Source organism: Artemia sp. Qi Xiang Cuo, chromosome 11 (assembly GCF_049724085.1).
Source record: "Artemia sp. Qi Xiang Cuo chromosome 11, ASM4972408v1, whole genome shotgun sequence".
In the NCBI taxonomy this organism is placed as follows: Eukaryota; Metazoa; Arthropoda; class Branchiopoda; order Anostraca; family Artemiidae; genus Artemia; species Artemia sp. Qi Xiang Cuo.
This window is the reverse complement of record NC_142804.1, coordinates 19,561,772-19,568,588: the sequence shown is the minus strand read 5'-3', so window position 1 is coordinate 19,568,588 and position 6,817 is coordinate 19,561,772. Positions and strand designations below refer to the sequence as shown.

At 32.9% G+C, this 6,817-nt stretch overlaps 1 non-coding gene across 1 annotated transcript; it reads left to right on the top strand.

The window, feature by feature from the left end:
- Positions 1-5,677: 5,677 nt before the first annotated feature.
- TRNAM-CAU (transfer RNA methionine (anticodon CAU)) lies at positions 5,678-5,749 on the top strand. The gene has a single exon. It is a non-coding gene; the product is annotated as a tRNA-Met (tRNA).
- Positions 5,750-6,817: the final 1,068 nt, after the last annotated feature.

The window sequence follows — 6,817 nt, the reverse complement described above, 5'->3', positions numbered from 1 at the left end:
AAAAATATAATTAACTTTTTAAGAAAAACTACATTTTTCTTTAACACTGTTATAGCCTATATTGTTTTAACATCAGGAACTTGTCTTATCTAAGTGTTTTTGTAATTAAAAAAAATCTTCAAGTCACGGTGGTTTAAGTTTCCTGAACAGATTATTGGTAATGATGATAACAAACAGGAAAAAGCCTGCGGCTTTTTATTCTTTGAAATAGTAAGAAACGAACCTCGAACAATCAAGTAGCTAACTAAGTCTAATGTATGCTTTGGTTTGCTATTCCAATGATCGTCTTTTAGTGTATCACTTAGTTCCTTGTACGAACCCTCAGTTTTTAGTAGATTAATATGTTGTATAATCTTATATTTTGATACAGCCTTATATACACTATTAATGAAACAGGTCAAGACAGGAAAAGGTGGACCTAGTGCCCTTAGAGAACGCAAAAGCTCTGACATCCCTAATTTGGGCTACAGTATCACGAATGCCCATGCTTTCTTGTGTCCCTGTAATTGATTTCACAATAATCCAAGCCGCCAAGGTAGAAATTAACCACTTTGTCAGTTGAAAATTTTAATGCTATATTATTTTCAAGGATTTCAAAAAGAATTTGACATAATGCAATATCCGTCGGATAGAGCTTGCAGATATCAGGATGACATTGCCAAGTAACCTGCTGCCCTATTTTTTTAATGTTTACTCAGGTTGTTATAGGTGAGTTCAGTCATCATAATTTCCTTGTCAGATCTAGTTTCAGAGCATTTTTCAGTAGTTGTCTTGTACTTTCCAGGACAGCTTGTTCCACATCACAGAGTAGTTTTTGCCAAATATTCAGTAGAACTAAAAGGAACTGTTTAAAACACAGTTAGAAATACTTTTTTCTTGAGGAGGAATCTTACAAAGACATATACTAATAACCCTAACAGGTTCGTTTCCGCCATAATTGAAAAATATTGCTTTTCCTTCGCTGTTCATAGATATGCTTGTATATACATTTTTATTACTGATTAATTAAAAAAAAAAAATCCAAAAACTAAGTTTTTCAAAGAAAAGTAAAGGCCATTTTAAACTTAAGCTCAGGACATTCAAATACCTGTTAAAATTCAAACTCAAACTGACCAGAAATTACTATTAAAGAATAAATGAAACCAAAAACGAACAGAAATTGAATGAGATCTAAAAGCGAATGATGCTTATATTGAATATGAAAATCAAGCTTAAAGTGAAAACAAATATTTTTCTATTAAAGTATAAATGAAACTTAAAACGAACAGAAATTAAATAACAATCAATGCGAACAAACATACAATATATATTAATGTAAATGAATAAATAAATCTTAAAACGAGTGAAACTTAAATTGAATATGCAAATCAAGTTTGAATCGAATAAAAATAACTACAAACAAGAGTTTGGATATCACCTCACTGCAAAAGCCTAAAACCTACTGCCTCATTGGCGCTTTACTGAAAACAATTCTTTCATTAATTAAGATTATAGGGAATAAATATCAGCATATGTATATTAAATTGGCAATGCGCATTTTTTTTCAGTAAACTTATAGGGGTTTTGAACCCTAATCATATTAATTTATGCTCGTTTTGAGTTTGACTCTAATATTTATTTTAATATTTGTTCGTTTTGGGTTTCATTTATTTGCTGATACTGATTTGGGGTAGTTGTGTGCTTGGTAGATTAAATGATAGTCCGGACGCCAGGTGTTGAAAGTGTGAATCATACCACGACGGAATGGGGCTGCTACGACAATTAGCCTACCCTCCACCCCTTAAATTGACCATGCGGATTCAAAACTACCAATGGCACTTGCTTACGAGTGGTGGAACACTCCGAAACTTGACATTTTATTATGTTTTGGTGTTTCATGCAAGAAAATGCATGTTCCACAAACTTTGAGGTGCAATTTTCCGCTCAAATAGAAATGCTTAGAAGCCATAGAATGTTTTCATAACAAACCAACACGATTAGTTAGAAAAAATGGCAGAGTTAAAAAAATGGCAAAACTATATGAGTCTTGAACAGTCTTGGAAAGTATAAACAAAATCAAATTGAATATTAGATATATAATGATATTAATTGTTGAAAGATCCATCAGTTCAAGATTTTTTTTTTCACTGTAATTTTATTTTCCTTTTCAATGCTGTAAGAACTGGAAAATAATAAATTTGTAAGATACAAGAATTCGTTTTCAGTGAAGCGCCAATGACGCAGACGGCTTTAGGTTTTTACAGTTAAAGAAGGGGGCAGCATCCAAATTTTGTTTGTAGTGAAACTATATTTGTCTTGACTAATATTGAAAAGAACTAATAAGTTAAACTGAATATTTGATGCATAATGATATTAATTGCTAAAAGCTCATCGGTTCAAAATTTACTGTAATTTTAATATTTATTTTCAATATTAACTACAAAAGAAAACATTTGTAATATAATTCGTTTTTAGTAAAGTGCCAATGACGCAGTAGGTTTTAGGCTTCTGCAATGAGGCGATACCCAAACTCTTGTTTGTAGTTATTTTTATTCGATTCAAACTTGATTTGCATATTCAATTTAAGTTTCACACGTTTTAAGATTTATTTATTCATTTACATTAATATATATTGTATGTTTGTTCGAATTGATTGTTATTTAATTTCTGTTCGTTTCAAGTTTCATTTATACTTTAATAGAAAAATATTTGTTTCCGTTTTAAGATTGATTTTCATATTCAATCTAAGCATTACTCGCTTTAAGATCTATTTATTCATTTATATTATTACTTGTTGTATGTTTTTTGCTATGATTGTTTATTCAATTTCTGTTCGTTTTCGTTTCATTTATTCTTTAATAGTAATTTCTGGTCAGTTTGAGTTTGAATTTTAACAGGTATTTGTATCTCCTGAGCTTCAGTTTAAAATGGCCTTTACTTTTCTTTGAAAAAATAATTTTTCGGAAATTTTTTTATAATTAATTTTTGTTCGTTTTGGATTGCAAAAAGTTTCAAGTTTTTATGGGATGGGGGGGGGGTGCTTACTGTCCGATTATTCTTGACTTTAAAAAATGGATCTAGAACTTTCAATTTAAATCAAATGAGGCTTTTTTCAAAGTCTACCTCTTTGATAAAAACCTTATATATGAACAATAGACAGCTTGCATAACTTGTGGACAGCGATTGACGACAATGAATGGATTGAAAAATAGCACCAATAGGGGAGTTTAGACCATTTCACTTGCCGACACAAAGGGATCACGACTGTTTTGAATTAACCTTAATAGGATTTTGTGTGCCAAAGCAATTTTACATCTATCTCAGAGTATGTATTTTAACCTTATAATTGGATAATTATAATAGATTTCCTATGTGTTCTTCCCATACAAAACCCCTTCCCATAAGTTATAAACCCCCTTTAATAAGTTATGCCCCACGGCATAACTTACAATGCCTACCCCCGGGCCCTTTTTTGATTGGTTGTGTTTGGGGGACTGATGGGCGTGGGGGGGGCGCATTCCCCTCCAATCATTTTCGACTATTAAAAATGACACTAGCCCTTTTAATTTCAAATCAAATGAGCCTTTTTTGAAATTTCTACGAAAAAACCTTCAATAAAAACCTTATAAGCCCCCAGGTCATATCTTAAAACCCTTGCCCTGAAGGTTGTGGGGGAGTGTCCTCCTCATAAACATATTTTATAACTGGAAATCAACTACGCTGAACAAAATCGCTATCTCAAAATTTTGATTGGATGTGTTTGGGGAAATGATCGGCGTGGGGGGTGGGAGGGGGGCTAGTTACACTCCAATCACTTTCGACTATTAAAAAGGGCACTAGACCTTTAATTTCCAATCGAATGGGCCTGTTTTGAAGTTTCTACGACAACACCTTCTATAAAAACCTTATATGCCCCCAGGGCAAAAGTTAAAACCCTTGCCCTGAGGGTTGTGGGGGAATATCCTCCTCAAAATATATTTTCTATCTGGTAATCCACTACGCTGAACAAAATGGCTAACTCAAAATTTTGATTGGATGTGTTTGGGGGAATGATTGGCGAAGGGGGGGGCTAGGTGCCCTCCAATCAATTTTGACTAATAAAACGGGCACTAGCCCATTAATTTCCAACCGAATGAGCCTGTTTTGAAGTTTCTACAACAATGCCTTCTATAAAAACCTTATATGCCCCCAGGGCATAACTTAAAACCATTGCCCTGAGGGTTGTGGGGGACTTTCCTCCTCAAAAATATTTTTTCTATCTGGAAATCAACTATGCTGAACAAAATGGCTATCTGAAAAGTTTGATTCGATGTGTTTGGGGAAATGATAGGCGTAGGGGGGGGAGGGGGGCTAGTTACACTCCAATCATTTTCGACTATTAAAAAGGGCACTAGCTCTTTAATTTCCAATCGATGTTTGCTTTGATGTATCTATTGGTACCAAAATTTCGTTCTTTAGAGTTTCGGTTGCTATTGAGACAAGTAGCTATTATTACTATAGAGTTCATTACCATGAACTGTTTTATTGCTTCAAAATTCAAATATCTTTGAAAAGACTGCAGTATGAAAATACATCAAAAATGCAGTTTTTTGACAAAATTGATTCAACTTTAAAAACTATTTTATTTTTAATTACAAAAGGCAGTAAATGTAGCAATTTCCTTTAATATGAGCTATTATACAGCTCTTTATGATTTTCTAGTGCCCATCTAGCTCAGGAGGAAGAAAAAGAGGAAAGAAAAAAAGATGCCGTTTGTGGAGAATATCGTGGTTAAAGTCAAATTTCTTGATTTTCAAGCCAATATATTTTCTTTGTTATTCAAGCCAAAGGACGGTAAGTTTGCTAAAATAGAAGTTTTGAACAAGGCGGTTCTAATAGTGTACTTCTTGTTTTTATCTGAATATTTATTCAGGAGTTATGTGTTACTTTAGTTTTTACTATGGGGTGTGATCGTCTCTTACTAGGTTGCTAGCTACCGCTGCAACCCAGATTACAAACAGGAAAAACCCTACGGTTTTTTCTTCCTTGAATTAGTAAGAGACGAACCTCAAACAATCAAGTATCTAACTAATTTCAATGTATGCAATTGTTTGTTATTCCAATGATCGTCTTTTAATGTAATAAGGCATTTTTGTAGTTTGAAATAAAAGATTCAAGTTATTGCTCAGATTCGATAAATATTTTTGCAGTTTACATAATAACTTTAGCGATCCTGAACTGAGAACAAAAATAAAATAAAAATCTCTTGTCAAAAGATAAACGTGTATAAATATTGCATTCACTTATTACGTCAAATATGGATATACGAGAAAAAATAATCCCTTTGTATCTTTTCAACAAGTTGTAAACGGTAACCTTTTCAATATGATTATAATAACTTGATATTCGTTCTTTATTATAAAATGTGGTAATTATTTTTAAAACATAATCTGAAGACATTGATTATGTAATTTGAAAAGACTTTGGTTACTAAGGGCAAGAGTTAGTTTCTTACTATAAAAATGTTTTGATCTGACTCTTTTTTTTAGGAGTTATGGGTTTTTATATTTCTTAACATTGGACGTGATCGTCTCTTACTAGGCTACTAGCTACCGCTGCAACCCGGAAAAAAATAAATAATACTTTGTGCCAACATCGTTCTTTACTTAGATATTCTTATGATACATCATATACAAGTTTTATAATAGATTGAAATAAGAGCAGCTTGGCGCAGAGGAAGCGCGTTGGGCTCATAACCCAGAGGTCGGTGGATCAAAACCACTAGCTGCTAAATTTTTATATTTACTTTATCCGGGCTGTAGCGGTAGCTTCGCAATAAAGCCTCTGCAGAAAAGTTGGAAATAATGAGGAAAATAATTCCAAAAACTAAATTAGATTTGACGAAGAAAAGGAAAATAAAATAAAAGAATCAAGACATTAAATTGTAGGGTAATTGTCAAATATTCAATTACTATAGGCTATAGTTTATTCTATAATGTAATGTTATTCCAGTGATCGTCTTTTAGTGTAAATAAAAACTAATTGACAAATACCATTTATGATGAACTATATCGGTCCTTTATGTAATAATCATCTTTCAACATGATTCCGAAGGATTTGAGTTCAACACACTCTGTGGTAACGATCGATCTTGAATTATATCTTTTCTTTTCCCTGTTGGATCACTTACTATGAGATAGACTTCGGTTCTGACTGTGACAAACAGGAAAAAGCCCATGGCTTTTTCTTATTTGGAATAGTAAGAGACAACATTGAAAGAGTCACGTACCAAACTTCCATTTAAAAGTTGAATTTATTATCTTAACGTTTAGTTACTATGTGCCATGGTTTGTTCTTTACTCGGTTTCAGCTATATTCACTGAAAGTAGCTTAGGCCCCATTTATCATAAACGTTATCGATCTTTTATGTAACTGTCGACTATTAAGAAGGGCACTAGTCATTACAATTTTTAATCGAATGAGCCCTTTTCAAAGTTTCTACGACAACTCCTTCGATACCAAGTGCCCTGGTATGGAAAAATAAATAATACATTGTGCCAACATCGTTCTTTACTTAGGCAGCGCTAATGCACTGCCTATGATGATCATCTTCTACTAAGCTGCTAGCTACCGCTGCAACCTGGATTGCTAGCTACCACTGTAGCAAGTATAACATAAAGTATTTTAACATTGGGTCTTTAAGAGCCTACGTGGATAGCCTGTTGGAATTCTATTCCGAAGGTTGCAAATCCAATTCCTGCTGCGGGCAATTTTTACACATTTTTCAAATAAAGTCTAATAATAAAATGAGCCGTTAAAAAAACTTCTATTAATAACTACTACATGAGATTCTCTTGAC